Source organism: Bicyclus anynana, chromosome 17 (genome assembly GCF_947172395.1).
Source record: "Bicyclus anynana chromosome 17, ilBicAnyn1.1, whole genome shotgun sequence".
NCBI lineage: Eukaryota > Metazoa > Arthropoda > Insecta > Lepidoptera > Nymphalidae > Bicyclus > Bicyclus anynana.
The window spans coordinates 10,332,550-10,348,777 of record NC_069099.1 but is presented as its reverse complement, the minus strand read 5'-3'; the positions used below and the strand labels follow the sequence as shown (position 1 = coordinate 10,348,777).

General features: G+C 36.3%; 1 protein-coding gene across 3 annotated transcripts in view; it reads left to right on the top strand.

Moving 5' to 3' along the window:
- Positions 1 to 465: 465 nt before the first annotated feature.
- LOC112054025 (A disintegrin and metalloproteinase with thrombospondin motifs 7) overlaps positions 466 to 16,228 on the top strand; it is a 152,548-nt gene continuing 136,785 nt past the window's right edge. Inside the window, exon 1 of one of the 3 annotated variants that reach the window (XM_052886657.1) lies at positions 466 to 884. The gene's annotated coding sequence lies outside the window, so the exon portion shown is untranslated. Of the gene's footprint in view, positions 885 to 9,479; positions 9,514 to 16,228 lie in introns of those variants that run through there. The other 2 variants (XM_052886661.1, XM_052886658.1) reach the window with 2 other exon arrangements.

Sequence of the window (16,228 nt, the reverse complement as noted above, 5' to 3'; positions counted from 1 at the left end):
GTAAATTCAGTAATGACTCTACCACCGGTTCGAAAGGCTGGTTCGGCTGAGAAAAGCCGGCAAGGAACTCAACATTTGCTATTTTGAAAAAAATCATACAGTATTATAATAATTTACAATTGTTAACATCATTAAAATTTCTTTTAGTTTTACTTCCCGTGTGAAGGTATAAGCAGATCCAATGGCCTCCTGTCATCTATATCATTAAGGAACTCAGCAATTGTGTAGTAACCTCGCCTAAGTAAATGTTTTTTAACACGTTGATAAGTAAGTATGGGCATTTATTTTGACCGTAACACATTCAAGGCAAAACAGGAGCGTGGCCATGGCACATAAGGGGAGATTCTGTGAGGGCATTGGAGCATGCTGCCTTGCGATTCAGCAAAGAGAGAACCCTGCGCATAATATTAAAATTGGAAGAGTCGAGGACTGAGCAGCGAACCGACAAACGGGTGCGCGGGCGCAGTGGCGCGCATTCAGTGGATCAGTGGCCCGCAAGTCGCCGCGTCGAGCGCTCCACTCTCCGAGCCGTTCCAATAACGCAATCGTACGCACACGACTTTACCGAACGCATTTACGATCTATTTAAAGCTTCCTCAAAACTCTCACGCACTGTTTCAATTAAATTCAATTTTATTGAAATATTCAATTGATCAATAATTTATATTTGTTGCCGAGGCATCAAATTTCGTATTATCAAACACGTGTTTATATATAGTTACCGGACAAAACGCGGTATCGCCTGATCCACGTTTTTCACTGCTAGTGAATAAATTAGCGGCCTTAGCGTCGCCGGTTGCGTGAAATTTCACTTTTTACCGGCAAGGACTGTCTCACCATGTCTACGGGTCTAGCATGCCGCGCCAAGTGGATCATTGATTCGAGTGAGTATGAACCTTTTGCGTCGATCTATTACACGTTGCATTATTTATCCAAATATAATATATATTTATTTACGTAAAATGGGATTTTTTTGTGATATATTTATATGTGTTGCTACTTATATTTAAAATCAATCGAGTGTTATTTTTATAACGATGCATTGCGAGAAAATTCCAAAGAGGCCTATTTTATACTAATGAAGTCACGATGTTTAATTTGAATGTAATTCTAATTTGCATTTTCCAATTCATTATTGGTCTGTTAACAGTGTGTGTTTTAATTTATATGTAAATCAATCTTATGATAAGAAACCAGTATTTTATGAATATAAATTTCTTTTTGAAATTTAAAAACTAGTTACCTACCTACAACTTTATAATGTATATTTACGAGATGAATGAAAAGCTTTTAGCCTTCCTTGTTGATCTAGAAATTAATAATGCGATAGGAAACTTAATCTACCTAGGTATTATACTTACAAAATGTAATGTACAGATTATAAATAATTTCTGTCTATAACGTTGTAAATGGATATAAACTGAATGTGCAGTACTAAACTCTGGCACTAATTCAATTCAGTTCAAATTCATTTTATTCAAAATTATTTTTCGAGTATAGTTTACAAGAATTTTGAAACATCAGGAAATTATTGTTAGGTGACAAGTAAAGTCGAGGGTTCCATCGAAAATTTCAAGCAGTATTTATTTGATTTATTAATTAAATTTAAGGTTAAGGTATGTACTAACTCTTTGGTTGGTGACATATAATATAGTAGGTATAATATTTGTATCACTTGCATCCATACTGCGGTAAAAGGCATCATTAAAACAAACTGACCTCCCGCCTGTAGATATTTTTTTACTTTATTTGCACGATCATCTTATTACGACTAGTTTTGTTCCATTTAAGTAGTTCTTGCGTCATTATTAACACGATTAAAATTAGCGTTATAATGATAATGCTGAAAGAAATGAAAAACACGTTAATAAATTTTGATTATGTTACGATTATTGTGGAACGTTTATTAACATATATATATATATATATATATATATATATATATATATATATATATATATATATATATATATATATAAATTCGAGAATAATATTACTTCTCAGCCAATTAAGATTTTTATTCCTTTTTACAACGGTTCTAAATATAACGTTGTAGGTCTAACAAGGTAGCATTGGAAGATTAGCCGATTAGTGTGAATATAATGTAGGTTAAAAAATAATTGGATCACATGTCATTTTCATACAAGAACTAGAATTGGTTTTAGTTCATTTAAATAAATCAATGTTGTAAAGAAGAAGTATTTACTTAGCTAAAAGAGCATTTTTTAGTTTCTTGAAGGCTTTCCTCAGCAAAATTAAGCCTGTTGCTTGAAATAAACGAATTTGAATTTCATTGTAAATTTACGTTTTGATTTGAATGTGAATTTAATTATGATGTGTATGCTTGGATTGAATTTATTCTATATCTATGCTAATATTACTCGTATAAAGAGGTAAAGTTTGTTGGGGTAATCTCTAAATCAACTGATTTTTAAAATTCTTTTACCACTAGAAAGCTACGTTATTTGTAAGTCTCATACGCTATTTTATCTCCATATTTTTACGGGATTGGGAACTACGCAAGTGAAATCGCCCGGCGTCGCCTATTATATTATATTAGCGTTATTAACAGTCGCTTGACGCAAATTATCGCAACTCACAATTTATGAACGTGGTAAACATGGATCCACAGTTCATTGATAACAATTTTCTTCCATTCATATCCATTCATAACTATTTGCACTTGAACTAGACCCTAATGTCACATTGGATAGCGCAGATAGTAATTATTGTTGCTAGCACCAAGATAAATATAAATAAAACTCTATTTAAAGCCATATATCTATGTCTGTAGTAATATTACAAAGAGATAAACTTTGATTTTTGTTTGTTACATGTAGATTCCGGAACTAGTGAACCGATTTAAAAAATATTTCACCCGTGGAAAGCTATATCAGTAACGAGTAACATCAACGATATTGCCTCTATTTTTCACGAAAATTTAGCGTTTTGTTATCGATTGATAAATAAAGGTACACATTAGAAATTTACATATTATAGACTCAAAATGTTTTTTAAACTTCTCTGCGTGTGTTTATTGTCCAAAAAATAAAACCAGTTTTGTTTGATTGGCTCACAGGTGGCATTGTTATTTCCACTCACAACTAATTTGTCGAAAGTGAAAAAATAGTCTCCAAATATCTACAAAATTTTCGGTCGTGAGAAGAAAAATAATAAATTCAAGTCTACACGAGTTTTCTGTAGGTGCGTCCAGTATTCCTTCGATCAACTCCATTATCTAATTATAGACGCCACCCGGAAGACGCCGTATAGAAATGTACAGCCAAAACAAAATGTTAAAAAAGCTCTTATGTGTACTCGTCATCATTATCAGCCTATTTTAGCGGTCCATTACAGGGGCCATAGGAGAGGGGATATGAAGCTTAGATTCATCACGCTTGTCCAATGCGAGATGGCGGGCTTAGAGCCATCACGCTGATCCAATGAGGGTTGGCGGGCTTAGATCCATCACGCTGATCCAATGCGGGTTGGCAGGCTTAGAGAGATAATCTTCTTCATAGCGACATTAAGTTCATTAACGACCTCTATCAGATATCAGATTAGATCTAAAAGCTGACGAACCTATGCGACAACGTCACCCAGATTCGACAAAATACTCTGACTCTGCAATTGCACGTTGTAGAGTCAGAGTCAACATCTCCTGAGGATGCTCCGGTTTCGGAGTGAAACGTACGTAGAGAGTATTTTGTCGGACATGGGTGACGTTGTCGCATGGGTTCGTCGGCTTTTCGCGGATGATAGCAAAATAAATAAATTATTATCTATTCATGATGACCTTCCGCAAAGTAACGCCTGCATCTATCCATAGGTATTGTTAATGTATTTCAAACCAACGGAGACCCGCGACTTCGTACACGTAAAATTCAGTCATCCCGTGGGTATTATGGATTTTTCTGGAACAAAATTGGCTTTAATATGTTTAACAATAAGCTCCTTCCTAAAATTCCCATTAACATCGATTGAGCCGTTCTAAAGATCAGCCCGGACAAATAAACAGACAGTCAGGCAACATTTTAGTATCGTAATAGCACTTTAAACATGTATTTTACTTTTTACCCAATATTGCATAGCAACTAATAAGTTAATAGTTGCTACCCAAGATTATGGAATTATAATAAAAATGTAGTTTTCCTCAACGTACCTATCTACCACAGTCAAATACCAGTAATTTATTGAAATAATATATTATACGATACGCAACAAGTGTTTTTTTTCAACAATAAAGTTATATATTTTATGTTTTGCACAAATTTCTACAAGCCTTACCATTGTGTCAATTATTTTTCATTCAATTAATTTTCAATTCAAAAGATATCAACATATTACGTTTATTTAAAGATGACGCAGAAAAAGTAGGTAAATTACGGTCAAATTTTCCGTGTAAATTGCTATTTTTACAGTCTTCAGATAGTATGGGTGAATGACTTATGCTTCACATGTGCTAATTTTCGCTTTTGTCGCTAGTTAGCGAAATCTGCCTCGCTATAGTTAATAGACCTTGCGGAGCCGACGGCGATTACAAAAGCTTCTGAAATATATTAGCAAAGATACTTGTACTGTATATAGATACGTATAATATCTAAATATATACTTTTAATCGCCAAAAAAATAGAGGAAATTTCTCAATTCAAAAAAAGCTTCTGAAATATATTAGCAAAGATACTCGTACTGTATATAGATACGTATAATATCTAAATATATATTTTTAACCGACAAAAAAGAGAGGAAATTTCTCAATTCAAAATGTCATAATAAGGAAAAAAGGCAAAGATGCAAATTTATTTTTAGAAAGTGTGTTCAAAAAGTGTGTTTCCTCGCAAATGTGTTATAAAACGTCGTATGACATACGTGCACTTTGATAATTACAGCCTCTGTTTCCTTACTATAGCTCTCGCCAAGGCTCGAGCTGCAATATCGCCTCAGCTGTTATTTTCAACTTACCGCACTTTATATCATAATGTACTAAAATTAAACAGACGTCATTATTTTAGATGTTGATACCTACTCACATGACAACAAATTTAAAATTACATTAATTAGTATTCTTATTTTTGCAGCCCAATTAATAATACTTATAAGACCAAAATTAAACTGCCGACAAATAATAACGTAGAGACAATAGGACAAAACCACTAAACTGGTTTTCCGTTAGTTTTCTGTTTTGTTTCCCATGGGTACTAATTATTAAATTTACACAACAGCTAATTATTGAATTTAAATTAACATAGGTAATATTTGTATAGGTACATCTAATGTGATATTTACATGCCAGGAAACATCATCATCATGATCATGAGACCATTATCAGCCGATGGACGTCTACTAGACATAGGCCTCTTCTAAGAACTTCCATATCCCAAATTTCAAAAAATGAATACAGCAGCTATAATAAATTAGATTGACTAAAAATTAGGGCCGGTAATAAAAAATATATTGATTGTTGGTAATAAAAAATATTACAATATTTAAGTCGAAATACCACGATACAAATTATATATACCTACCTTTGCTTTGCGTGCTTTAAGGTGGGCATGTAGAGCAAAGATTATTACACGAATTAGCCTATAATACCCATAAAAAATACTGTGCTAAAAAATCTTTAACATAGATAGATATTGATCTTATGGAGGCCAATGGGTCCGTCAATATGGGTCACGAGACCGCGAGTAGGTGTTATATTGTCCTCGCATATTATCCCAGCCATTCATAACAATTAAGGCGTAGTCGTTAATTTTCGCAGCACTTTCGTGAGAAATAACATAGTGCTGTAATGGTCTTCTCCAATCTAACTCCAATCATAAGACAACTAAACTAATTGAACAGTATGACTAAATCCACTTTAATTAACGTTAACGGTCCATTATATTGGCATCATTAGATATGATATAACTTTTAAGCAATGTACCTTTGTAAACCTAACAAGTTCTACAAATTGCATCCTCATTCACTGTTTCATTATAGATCTCTGTTGAGGCTCAGGCTCATTGTAAAGCTCGAGTCTCCTGTCAAAATGAGAGGGAGAGAAATTCTCAGATATGCAGATTTCCTCACGACAATTTTCTTCCACCATTTGAGACACGTAATATTTAATTTCTTAAAAGTTGGAGATGCATTTCCTGGATCGGATACTATCCTACGTCTTTAATCGAAGGCAGACGTCATAATCATATAGATCACCTGCAGATATTTAAACTCGTAAATTTAATTCAGTTTCCTACGTTATTATTGATGGCATCTTGTTCCTTGGTCATATAGCCAAATTGGTAGGAGATCTTAAAATAAAACTCAGGACACCATATTTCTATTACAACAAATATGGCAATATATATGGTATTAGTATATACTCGTACCAATCGCCCATAAAACACGTTATAACGCAAATAGTTCCAGCTACTAAAATGAGATTTATATTTCAATCATGTTCATCTGCTATATTTACCTATACTCGTATGTTATATATACACCAGTAACTGGCGATAAAAGTACATGGATTACGTCAACGAAATGGGTTAAATGGATTGTAGTAATAAAAGTAGTCTTCGCCGTGAACTCGGGTAGAGTGGAGCCGTGGCCCTGGAAAGGTCAACACACAGTGACCACATTAAAAAAAACATTTCCTGAATGAATTGTTGGTACAGTCAATAGCATTAAGATTGATTGATTGATTGTTTAGCTACATTTTTACTTTTACCTGCTTTTACTCTGGCCGCTGCCCCTCTCTTGCCACAAGCCATGTGGGTAGTTGCAAAATCTTTTGAGTATAATTACGTTGTCTCTCGGATGACACATTCAGTTGTATTACAACCGCCGTAGTGAGTGGATGTGTTTAGTGTTCGTATATTTGTAGGAAACCAAGTGATTTGTGAATTTTATGGTACCGAGACACTAAATCCACCGAGACACCAATTCCACGGTCAATTAACAGCTCCATTTTCTTACCATGACCTCCTTTTTTTAAGTTATAATTTATCATTACCTAGACGTAAAAGTAAGATTATTCTGCGACGGAATTACAAGGGGATTGATCTTGCCTCTTTTAATGATGATGTATCAAAACTCGACTGGTCACCTTTGTACAGTGCATCGTCTGTAGATGACAAGGTTGGAATACTTAGCTCGACTCTTATACGATTATTTGACTCACATGCACCTATTAAACGTATAAGAGTCAAACATTTTCCGGCCCCTTGGCTTACTCCGACAATTAAAAAGCTCATGGCTAAAAGAAACAAAGCAAAAGGTCTTTGTAAAAAGTATCCCAGCGATGACAATGTAGCTGCCTATAAGAGATTGCGAAATCGCTGCAATAGGATGTGCAGAGATGCGAAGCGCCGTTATATTTTTTCCCTTATCAAAGAATCCTCATCTTCACAATCCTGGAGGTTTTTCAATTCTCAAGGAATTGGGAAATCATCTGTTCCCTGCAAACTTTCTGTAGACATTAACTCCCTAAATAAACACTTTTCCACCCCTCCAATCAAAATCCCTTCCTCAACTAAATCCCAAACTCTTCAAAATTTGGCTAGTGTTATTCACAATTGCGATGACTTCATCTTTCAGGATATCACAGTTGATGAAGTTAAAAAAGCAATCCGCAACATCTCCACAAAAGCCGTTGGGTGTGATGGCATAAGCCGAGACATGCTTAGCCTCATCAGTGAGGCTATAGCACCAATTATCAGCCATGTGCTAAATTTTTCCCTGACCTCTAAATGTTTTCCTACCGCGTGGAAGCTAGCCCATGTTATCCCTTTACCTAAAATATCTAACCCTTCCTCTTTCTCGGACTATCGACCTATTTCTATATTGCCCATTATCTCAAAAATCTTAGAAAATGCCGTTTTTAGACAACTCTCCTTCTTCCTTTGTCACAATAATCTTTTGAGTTCATACCAGTCTGGTTTTCGTCCAATGCACAGCACCACCACCGCACTTCTCAAGGTCACCGAGGACATTCGCATTGCTATGGACAACAAGAATCTGACTGTACTCATACTTCTTGATTTTAGCAATGCGTTTAACTCGGTGGATTTTGATGTTCTCCTCGGCATTCTCCACTCTTTAAACCTTTCACCGCCTGTAATTGAATGGTTCAGGTCGTATCTTTTTGGCCGACGGCAGAGAGTCAGCTTTGATGAAACTCTTTCTGAGTGGGCAGACATCTCGGCTGGCGTACCCCAAGGTGGAGTCCTGTCTCCTCTCTTATTCTCCATTTTTATAAATCAAATCACCAAAGTAATATCCTCTCACTATCACCTCTATGCAGACGACTTGCAACTATATAGTCATGCTTCTGTCACGGATCTTGTTTCGGCAGTGGATATTGTTAATGTGGATTTGGAAAATGTCAAGAAATGGGCTGATGCACATGGCCTACTTGTAAATCCTGGAAAGTCGCAGGCCATGATTGTAGGAGGTCGACAATTACGGAGTCGTATTCATTTTAAAAATTTATCTCCTATAGTATATGACGGCACACCAATACCCTTGTCAAATACAGCAAAAAATCTTGGGCTGAAAATTGACTGTAACTTATCGTGGTCTGGCCACATAAATGAGGTTAGTAGGCGGATCCATTTTTCGCTTCATTCCCTTAAGCGTTTCCAAAATTTTCTTCCTTTACGTACTAAAATCTTACTTGCCCAATCCCTTCTCCTTCCTATTCTTGACTACGCTGACGTTTGTTATTTAGATGCGACAGAGGAGCTACTCGACAAACTCGATCGACTTCAGAATTTGTGCATCCGATTTATATACGGATTGCGCAAATTCGACCGTATTTCTTATTTCCGTAATAAACTGAAGTGGCTCCCTATTCGTCATCGCCGGAATATCCATATACTCACGACGCTGTTCAAAATCTTAAACACCTCTTCTCCTTCCTACTTGCGGGAGCTCTTCCACGAATCCCCACGCCGTCTCAGACCGGTGCGTTCGTGTGTAAAATTAAAATCTCTATCTGTGCCTCCCTATAACACTGTTTTTTGTGCTAAATCTTTTTCAGTTATCGCAGCGCGTCTGTGGAACTCACTACCAGATACCATTTTCAAAAAAAAACCCATCTGTTGATACCTTCAAACATCGACTTCGTGAACACTATCTTTCTTTATCATCATAGATATATTATATGTATGTATGTATATATGTATTTATTTAGTTATTATTTATATATAGTATTGATATGTACTGTTATAATTTATATATTTATTTCAATTTATTTATTAGTGTTATTTTTAATGTATTTAATATTATTTACTTTTATTATTTATGTATTAAGTATAATATGTTTTCTCACTTTTTTTTCTGTTGTACCTATCCATTTCTTCTGTTTAAAATCTCTCCCACTGCCAAGGGTCACTGGCAGAGATCTCTTATAGAGATAAGTGTTTCCTTGTCCACTGTTTTTCTTTTTTACTTTTGTGTGTTACTATTATTGGTACAAAATAAATAAAAAAAAATAAATTGGCAACAAGGTGAAAACTAAAAGAAAATGTAAGTTATTATTGAAATTTAATTTGAAATAAAAAGGGAAATGTTATACTTTAAATTTTAAATTGAGAAAAAGACAGGATGGTTTTAATAAATATCAATAAACCAAGATAGTACTGCGTAATAGGTAGGTATTAGGTAGACAGATACTGTTATTAAGATTACAATTTAAAATAAAATTATTATATATAGTTTTTACATTCCTTTTTATTTTGTAATTGTTATTATTAAATTAAGACTTTATATAATACTAGCGGACCCGGTCAAGATTCGCTTTGACTTTTGTGCACTTCTTCCATACCCCTACCCTACCCTACCCTACCCAACCCTACCCCTACCCCTACCCTACCTTTACCCTACCCCTACCCTACCCTACCCCTACTCTTCCCCTACCCTATCCCCACCCTACACCTACCCTACCCCTACCCTATACATGTTAAAATTCATATTATTACAAATCGTTTGTATGGGAGAATAATTTTTTTTGTCTTTTTAAATTTTTCTCGCCGTAAAAACCATTCTAGAACTTTAACGAACATTTTAAATTGTAAGAATTTTAAAGAAATTTAAAGAATTTGCCAAATTGGTTGTTGAGTTATGCGCTTAACAACGCATTTTGCGATTCATTTTTATGTTATAGATTAACTTGACTTTTCTTTCATACGAGTGTGTTTGACCTTAAATTAGGAGTCACTTAGTTCACGCGTTCTTAGAATTACATCACGATTAGGTATAAAATTTTTACTGCACTAGTTCAATTGGATTTTGTATATAATTTACTCGACAATAATACAATTAGTGATAGAAGTGGATACAGTATGCTGCAGCCCAGAGATATGAGCTCTTTCTCTTTTGAGATAAATTAAACATTTTAGGGATTACATTATGACAATTTTAATTTACATTAAACTCGAAAATTATAGTATTTAATTCTACACATACATTCAATCGGGGGGTTAATAGGTAGGAGAGACTTTGTATGAAAATCAGTCTTGAGATTTTTTTATTCTTTACAAGTTAGTCCTTGCGTACAATTTCACCTGATGGTAAGTGATAGTGCAATCTAGGATGGAAGTGGGCTAACTTGTTAGGCGTAGGATGAAAAACCAAACCCACTTCGGTTTCTATACGACATCGCACCGGAACGCTAAATCGCTTGGCGGTACGAAATTTTCCGGTAGGTTGGTAGCTAACCACGACCGAAGCCTCCCACCAGCTGAAGTAATAACCACCAGGATAAGTATTTTCCACGTAACGGACATCGGACGTCTGCTATTAGGTAAATTAATCTATACTAATATTATAAAACTGAAGAGTTTGTTTGATTGAACGCGCTAATCTCAGGAACTACTGGTCCGATTTGAAAAATTCTGTCAGTGTTAGATAGCCCATTTATCGAGGTAGGCTATAGGCTATATATTATCTCCGTATTCCTACGGGAACGGGCACCACGCGGGTGAAACTGCGCGGCGTCAACTAGTAATAAATAAGATCAATTACTCGTAGTATAGAACTAATCAACATTAAGAGGTAGGTACACTTTGGATACACTGGTAATGATCCCTTTGTATCGCTTTGAATACTTGAATAGTAATGATAAGAGCGGTCATTGAACGTGCGATCGTGAACTTGGCTCCGTAGCCTTCGCCGCGACTTACGTACGAGTATTTTATTGTTAACGTAACTTTTGGTGCAATTTACGTATACTTTTGATTTATGATTTACCGTAGGTTATAGGCAAGTACTCAATTGAACCAAAATTACAGTTTTCTGCATTGGTTCAATTTAGAAAAAAATGGTTTAACTCATGTTCGGTGGTTGATCAGAAAAAAAACCTTTAAGATTTTTATTACAACATTAGTCAGTTACTAGGAGGTACTTCTTCTATACCTACATGTTGTCATGTTGGGCTACGTTGATTTGGAATAACACCTGTTGATTCTGCTGACCCTGACCCTATGACCTGACCCCTGACCAATTACCGTTATTATTATTACCGTTTCAATTAGTTGGAAAGACTATATTGGTGTTAGAAGTCTGCACGAAGACAAGTCCAGCGGTCAGAAATGAATCCAAGATCATAATATCCATCACTAGCGTAGCACATGCTGAGTGATGACCATTTTGGTACCACACACATCATTTTTTTGGATTTAATTTAATCATTAGTTTAATATCTTTAAATTATTAGTTTACTATATTTTTCAAATTTCTTTCTTTTGTTTTAGGTATTTGTTGTCTTTTGTGTATTATGTGTGTGTGTGTCCAAATAAAATAATTTTCTTTCTTTCTTTCTAATATGTTAAGTCCGGTCCCTAGGTCCACTGTTCATATTATCAATGTACCTACACGGATATTAATACATCGTCCATATTAATTAACACTGCACACTGGTTGCATGCGTCAATTTTAAATTAATTAGGAACGAAGATCGATAGACATTTTGACAAATTAACAGGTGATTTTGTCTAAGCCATGAATAATAAAGGATCATATAATAAACATAGTAAAAACGCTTTTTGAAAGTACCACTGCTAAGCAATATAATGAGTAAGTAATACAAACATAATAAACACGGAATATATTTAAATACTAAGGTAAACATATTCATAAATTTTTATTTTTTTCAGCATGTTGCTTAATGGGACCTGTTACATTAAGCCACATGTGTAATTGTGTATAGATCAGTGGTTCCCAAACTTGATTGGGCGACGATCCACCTAACAAAAATGGACCAAGTCGGAACCCCATTCTTGGCCGTCTTAAAAAGCGTAGATAAAATATTGGTAACGCTTTGAGTACCTTTCGTCTTTGTGATCAGGGAAAAAGGATTCGCCGACTTCATCGCCGTCATTAAATTATCATCATTACAGATAGCAATAAATAAATATTGTAATTCAATAACTTTAGTTATAGTTAGTCTGTGGCAATCCAGCTGTTAGCCAAATCGGTCGGTTTTTATTATGTCACGGGGCCCACTCAATATTTGCTCGCGACCCACCTCCGGGTCACGACCCACACTTTGGGAACTCTGCTATAGACAGTGTGAGAAAGTAGCAACAGGAAGTCCTATAGACTTTAAAAATAAAAGAAACAACTAACTTGCATACTCCACGTGCTGCCCATTCGGTATTAGAGAAAACAGTACTCTTGTAAATTGTAATACAATTTGCAAGAGTATTATTTTCATTCTCATCAAAACGTCATTTTACTATAACTAGCAGACGCCCCACGTTTCACCCCTGTAGTTCCCGTTCCCGTGGGAATACGGGAATAAAACATAGCCTTTGAAACTCGCAAATAATGTAGCTTTCTAGGAGTAAAGAATAAAAATCAGGTCACAAACAACACCACAAACTTTTCCTCATTATTTTCTTTGTATAAATAAATGACGTTATGGCGAACTATACGGCGTTGTTGGTTCTACATACGTTGCTATATAACAATGAGGTTCTAGGTTCACATCTCGGGTAAATTAAACTTACGTCTGGTTTGTCAGATATATTCCACGCAAGGCAAGGACAAGGCAAACGTGTTCCATCATAGGCAACCGAAAGGGGTGTGGATTTTCATCCTCCTCCAAACAAGTTAGCCCGCTTCCATCTTAGACTGCCTTATCACTTACCATGAGGGGGGTTTGCAGCTAAGCGCTTGCTTATTAAAAAAAAAATAAGAACTCGTCTTGTGAAGTACTACCGCCATGGTTATTTCTGCTACTGCTATTTGCTACAATCCGGTCTGAACAGCATGGTTGTGGGTATAATTACAGGCAAGTGAAGCTAGTACAGCCGTGATAGCCCAGTGGATATGACCTCTGCCTCCGATTCCGGAGGGCGTAGGTTCGAATCCGGTCCGCGGCATGCACCTCCAACTTTTCAGTTGTGTGCATTTTAAGAAATTAAATATCACGTGTCTCAAACGGTGAAGGAAAACATCGTGAGGAAACCTGCATACCAGAGAATTTTCTTAATTCTCTGCGTGTGTGAAGTCCGCCAATCCGCATTGGGCCAGCGTGGTGGACTATTGACTTAACTCCTCTCATTGTGAGAGGACACTCGAGCTCAGCAGTGAGCCGAATATGGGTTGATAATGATGAATGATGATGAAAGTCTAGTTTATGGACAATAGGAACTGTTCCTTGCATGGCCTGTTAAGTGTTGCTTTATTTTTCCACTTACCATCAGGTGGGCTAGACAACTGCTTACTCCGTCAATTATTATTATTATAAAAAAAAGTTTTTTTATTTTATTCTTTACAAGTTAGCCCTTGACTACAATCTCACCTGATGGTAAGTGATGATGCAGTCTGAGATGGAAACGGGCTAACTTGTTTGGAGGAGGATGAAAATCCCCACCCCTTTCGGTTTCTACACGGCATCGTACCGGAACGTTAAATCGCTTGGCGATACGTCTTTTCCGGTAGGGTGGTAACTAGCCACGGCCGAAGCCTCCCACCAGGCAGACCTGGACCAATTAAGAAAATCTCAATTTTCCCAGCCGTGGATCGAACCCAGGACCTCCGTTTTGTAAATCCACCGCGCATACCACTGCGCCACGGAGGCCGTCAAACTCAGCATCAAGTGAGACTACAGTGAAAATTTTAGTTTAATAATATTTAAGTATACCTTATTTGAACGAATAAATTAAAGTTAATCATTGATTGAACATTAAACATTAATAAAACAGTTTTTATGCATCTACCTGTTTAATACGAGCGTTTAAAAGTGATAACGTTAAACGTTTTGCGAATTCGTATGTTAATTAATATTGTAAAAGTGGAATTTTAAATTAATTATTCATTCCTGTAGCAACGTTCGACAGTTCTTTTAAAATAATAAAAGCCTTATATGACCTTAACAGTTGGTAGTGCTGTTCTCGGTAGTGGGTTCGATTATGAGCTTGGGCCACTTTAGGATTTTATAATTTCAAAATTAGCTAAAGTTTGGTAGGCATTAGGCCCATGGCGAGTTACCACCCATTTTTTTATTTACAAGTTAGCCCTTGACTACAATCTCACCTGATGGTAACTAATGATGCAGTCTAAGTTGAAAGAGGGCTAACTTGTTAGGAGGAGGATGAAAATCCACAACCCTTTCGGTTTCTATACGGCATCGTACTAGAACGCTAAATCGCTTGGTACGTCTTTGCCGGTAGGGTGGTAACTAGCCACGGCCAATGCCTCCCACCAGCCAGACTTGGACCAATTAAGAAAACCTCAATAGGCTTAGCCGGGGATCGAACTCAGGACCGCCTTGTAAATCCACCGCGCATACCACGGAGGCAGCCAGGCACCGATAAAAAAGTACCGCTAAGTGATTTAGGGTTGCTGGTGCCGTGTAGAAACTGTCAGAGGTACATATGGGGCGAATACACTTGTACTTCTTCCAAGTTAGCCGGATTCCATCTCAGAATGCATGTCATGACAAAGAATAAAAAAGCCTTAGATGCGACAAGTAATAATGTTGTAAAAAGTACCTAACAAATAACGTAGGCGCCGCAACCGCACATTATTTTTAACCCTCCGTAATTACGCTAGGCAGCAAATAGAATTATAGAACACAGCTGCTGTGCTTGCGGGTACATTTGTCTCATATATTAATCTAAGCATATAAGCTCCTTGACGTTCACTTTCCTTTGATCCACTTTTAAACTTTCTTGTCAATTCTAATTTTCTTTCTTATTTAGCTACGAAATGTGAAAATAATAAGATAAGTGATAATAATAAATAAATAAATAAATAAATATACTTAAACAATACACATCACTATCTAGCCCCAAAGTAAGCATACAGAGTAGCTTGTGTTATGGGTGCTAAGATAGTTGATATTATAATATTAATATACAATTATATACTACATATAAATACTTATATAACGTATAAATACACACAGACACTGGAAAACACCCATGCTCATCACACAAATATTTTCCAGTTGTGGGAATCGAACCCACGGCCGTGGATGCAGTAAGCAGGGTCACTACCCACTGCGCCACGCGGCCGTCAGTGATAACTCTATTATGTAAGTTATCAGTCAGCTTAGTACATGTACATGATGTATTGTTATTTATTTGGTAAAATAATTCAATCCTTAGTGTAGTATAGGTCTCGCGCCGCCGATTTTTATTAATCCAAAAGTCCGCCACTGGCGATCCAATAAGCACACGTGCCTGCAGTGCTAACAGCTTGACGTCCGATAAAACTGATCGTGTGTTGGTTGCGAGCATGATGTCATGCACATCAGTTTTATCGGACGTCAAGCCGCTAGCGCTGCAGGCATGTGGGCTTATCGTATGGTGAGTGGCTATCATTACATAATTATCAGTCTATTTTAACGTCATCTAAAAGACCAAGCCTCTCGTATAGATATGGAACTTAGAGTTAGACCCACCACGCTGACGGAAAGCGGTTGACGGGCTTAAAGTTATAATCTCAATTTTTTTTATGACCACTATCAAATGTAATGACCGGGTTCGGTAGTCTCCAAGACATGGGGGTGCTATCACTAGCTTCCCAAGTTTGGGCTGAGAATTATTACTAATTTGTTTTTGGAAAAATTAAAAGTTTAGTAATTCATAGACCGGCTCAGAACCTCAAAACCGCATAGCTCAACCGCTGGATCCACGAGGTAGTTAATCCTAAGTAATTTATAATTTTATAATTCTTGCACGGTCGATAAATTTATCCATAGGCATCAATTCACTGCCCTATATTTTATATA